At 43.9% G+C, this 4,187-nt stretch overlaps 1 pseudogene; it reads left to right on the top strand.

Annotated features, from left to right (window-relative positions):
* The first annotated feature begins 1,157 nt into the window (after positions 1-1,157).
* Positions 1,158-1,276, top strand: LOC134894758 (5S ribosomal RNA; annotated as a pseudogene).
* Positions 1,277-4,187: the final 2,911 nt, after the last annotated feature.

Genomic DNA, 4,187 nt, shown 5'->3' with positions numbered 1-4,187 from the left:
ATCAACTCCGGCTGCACCTCGGCTATCTCGTCGCCTAGCAACCGCTAGGTACAGCGGCAACACGCGGCACTCTCCTATTGGTTAATTATGCCACCAGCCGCCCTTAAAGATCATCCCAACCCACCCCACTATATGGAACCAGGAAGTGAACAAGCCCACAGGGTGAAACGCGTTTTCTACGGGGAACTCCGTCCACACAGTCACATCATGGCGCTATTCTAACGGATCTGATCTAAGTCACTGGAGATTCGTAAGCTCCTTCTTATTACTCAGATTATCCTTATTGTAAGGACTTTTTCCGTGAGACCAGCCATCACTTAGCCTCTTTGTATCTAGGGCTATTCTGTTAGTCACCTAAACTCTTCTGTTGTTTGCCAGCCATAGTTTTGGTCAGTTTACTCATTATCTGCTCGGACATTTCCCCCTATTGACAGGGACATACTGTTTAAGTCTCATCAATCTGCAAATATTACTCTGTATTGTTGCAACAGGATCTTAGTCTTGTACTGTGCAGCATACCAATTATTTCAATCTTTGTGGTATAATAACTAGGTACTTTAACTCATATAGCTTTCCCCATCAGGGGTATATTACTCACACCAGAATAGGTCTGCTTATATATATTATATACCTCTTATCGTTGCCAATTTTGAAGTGATATAATATCTTATCGACACTACCAATGTGCTTGTTATATGCTGCCGGTACCGGGTTACAATACCCAATACAGCTTACTCTTCCAGTTTGCAATTTGTGTACTTATGTGTATGTCCATTTTATTCTTTGGGGGTTATAAAACCATTACCTGCCTAAAGTTATAATTTTCATACGTGTCAGACCGCCGGAGGTCGGTCATTGGGCTCAGCCCCACCTGAATTGTGTATACCTCCGAATGACAGCTTAACCTTTGCATTACTCTGTCGCAGATAATAATCTCACATCTTCCTAATCTGTGTTCACCAATTTTTCGTGGACTCTCATTCACGATTCTCGGGATAGAATACCACACCAGTGGAATCTTCTATACCGGGTCTAACGTGGAAAGCAGATCCACATATTTTTACGTACTGATCTTATCTGCAATTTCCTTTCCTATTATTCTTTTTTTCATTTTCAATTCCCTACATAGGTGCACTCTCATTGGTGTACACATAAATCCCTACGACCATACCACGCTGTCAGTGCCCGATCTCGTCCGATCTTGGAAGCCAAACAGCGTTGGGCCAGGTTAGTATCAGGAGAGGTGACTGCCTGTGAATACCTGGTGTGGTAGGTCAGGAATTAATTTCCGCTCTTATGTGACCAACACACACCAACAGCAGTATCACCACATTTTCTCTATTTTTTCTATTTTTTCTCTTTATTTTCTCTTTGCTCTAATACTTTCAATATCAACTGACCATTACCTTTTGCATATAAATCCCTGCCCACAAATAGGGCCAGGGCATGCTATTAACACTTAGGTGCATAATTCCTTGAGTGGTGACTACTGATTACCATTCTAGCCAGTCTTAGCCTAAATTGTATTGAAACTGTGTTGTGACTTAAAAACCCCCGGTTCCATTAATACAGTATTACTGTACTGGTCAGGGGAAATGGGGGTATGACTACTCCATGTCTACAACCCTTTCCATACTCTTACGATTTAAGAGACCAGGACATTTTTTAATTCCCCAAGAATCGCCGTTGATTCTCAGGATCTGTGGGAAGTTTATCTTGTTTTAACCCTATCAATAAAAGTTATATATTAATATTATTCTCTGTAATACTTCTAAAACATTTATAAAAAAAAAAATTTTTCTATTTGTTTTTCATTTAAGAGTGCGCCCACACAAGAGCCTTCTGTCCTCTCCCATTGCATAAGTCTACACGCTTCTGGCTCTGGGTGCACCACCAACAAGGACTGTTTATTATTGATAACATATATTGTTATCTCCCTATTTAGGGCAATACACTGTCCAACTTTGGTCTTTCCTCTGCTATCTTTCTTGAAAATTGTATTTAATTTAACCTGTGCCCGATCGCCCCCTGTCTACTCGGTGATGCAGGGCAGTCTGGAGCGACTGCTGATGCTGACATCTGGTCCGGACTGAAGGACCTGACAACGATTACGGACATGTCGTCTACTGTCACTGCATATGATTCTCTCAACATTGATAGAATGGTGGAGGATTATATGAGTGACCGCATCCAAGTAGGCACGTCACACAGTCCGTACTTATACTGGCAGGAAAAAGAGGCAATTTGGAGGCCCTTGCACAAACTGGCTTTATTCTACCTAAGTTGCCCTCCCACAAGTGTGTACTCCGAAAGAGTGTTTAGTGCCGCCGCTCACCTTGTCAGCAATCGGCGTACGAGGTTACATCCAGAAAATGTGGAGAAGATGATGTTCATTAAAATGAATTATAATCAATTCCTCCGCGGAGACATTGACCAGCAGCAATTGCCTCCACAAAGTACACAGGGAGCTGAGATGGTGGATTCCAGTGGGGACGAATTGATAATCTGTGAGGAGGGGGATGTACACGGTGATATATCGGAGGGTGAAGATGAGGTGGACATCTTGCCTCTGTAGAGCCAGTTTGTGCAAGGAGAGATTAATTGCTTCTTTTTTGGGGGGGGTCCAAACCAACCCGTCATATCAGTCACAGTCGTGTGGCAGACCCTGTCACTGAAATGATGGGTTGGTTAAAGTGTGCATGTCCTGTTTTGTTTATACAACATAAGGGTGGGTGGGAGGGCCCAAGGATAATTCCATCTTGCACCTCTTTTTTCTTTTCTTTTTCTTTGCATCATGTGCTGATTGGGGAGGGTTTTTTGGAAGGGACATCCTGCGTGACACTGCAGTGCCACTCCTAGATGGGCCCGGTGTTTGTGTCGGCCACTAGGGTCGCTAATCTTACTCACACAGCTACCTCATTGCGCCTCTTTTTTTCTTTGCGTCATGTGCTGTTTGGGGAGGGTTTTTTGGAAGGGACATCCTGCGTGACACTGCAGTGCCACTCCTAGATGTGCCCGGTGTTTGTGTCGGCCACTAGGGTCGCTAATCTTACTCACACAGTCAGCTACCTCATTGCGCCTCTTTTTTTCTTTGCGTCATGTGCTGTTTGGGGAGGGTTTTTTGGAAGGGCCATCCTGCGTGACACTGCAGTGCCACTCCTAGATGGGCCCGGTGTTTGTGTCGGCCACTAGGGTCGCTTATCTTACTCACACAGCGACCTCGGTGCAAATTTTAGGACTAAAAATAATATTGTGAGGTGTGATGTGTTCAGAATAGGCTGAAAATGAGTGTAAATTATGTTTTTTGAGGTTAATAATACTTTGGGATCAAAATTACCCCCAAATTCTATGATTTAAGCTGTTTTTTAGGGATTTTTTAAAAAAACACCCGAATCCAAAACACACCCGAATCCGACAAAAAAAATTCGGTGAGGTTTTGCCAAAACGCGGTCGAACCCAAAACACGGCCGCGGAACCGAACCCAAAACCAAAACACAAAACCCGAAAAATTTCCGGCGCTCATCTCTAATTTCCAGATATTATTAGAGATGAGCGCCTGAAATTTTTCGGGTTTTGTGTTTTGGTTTTGGGTTCGGTTCCGCGGCCGTGTTTTGGGTTCGAACGCGTTTTGGCAAAACCTCACCGAATTTTTTTTGTCGGATTCGGGTGTGTTTTGGATTCGGGTGTTTTTTTCCAAAAACACTAAAAAACAGCTTAAATCATAGAATTTGGGGGTCATTTTGATCCCAAAGTATTATTAACCTCAAAAACCATAATTTACACTCATTTTCAGTCTATTCTGAATACCTCACACCTCACAATATTATTTTTAGTCCTAAAATTTGCACCGAGGTCGCTGTGTGAGTAAGATAAGCGACCCTAGTGGCCGACACAAACACCGGGCCCATCTAGGAGTGGCACTGCAGTGTCACGCAGGATGTCCCTTCCAAAAAACCCTCCCCAAACAGCACATGACGCAAAGAAAAAAAGAGGCGCAATGAGGTAGCTGTGTGAGTAAGATTAGCGACCCTAGTGGCCGACACAAACACCGGGCCCATCTAGGAGTGGCACTGCAGTGTCACGCAGGATGGCCCTTCCAAAAAACCCTCCCCAAACAGCACATGACGCAAAGAAAAAAAGAGGCGCAATGAGGTAGCTGTGTGAGTAAGATTAGCGACCCTAGTGGC

The sequence above is a fragment of the Pseudophryne corroboree genome, chromosome 3 (genome assembly GCF_028390025.1).
Source record: "Pseudophryne corroboree isolate aPseCor3 chromosome 3, aPseCor3.hap2, whole genome shotgun sequence".
Taxonomy (NCBI): Eukaryota; Metazoa; Chordata; class Amphibia; order Anura; family Myobatrachidae; genus Pseudophryne; species Pseudophryne corroboree.
Note: the sequence above shows the minus strand (reverse complement) of the source record. Positions and strands in the feature narration are given on the sequence as shown.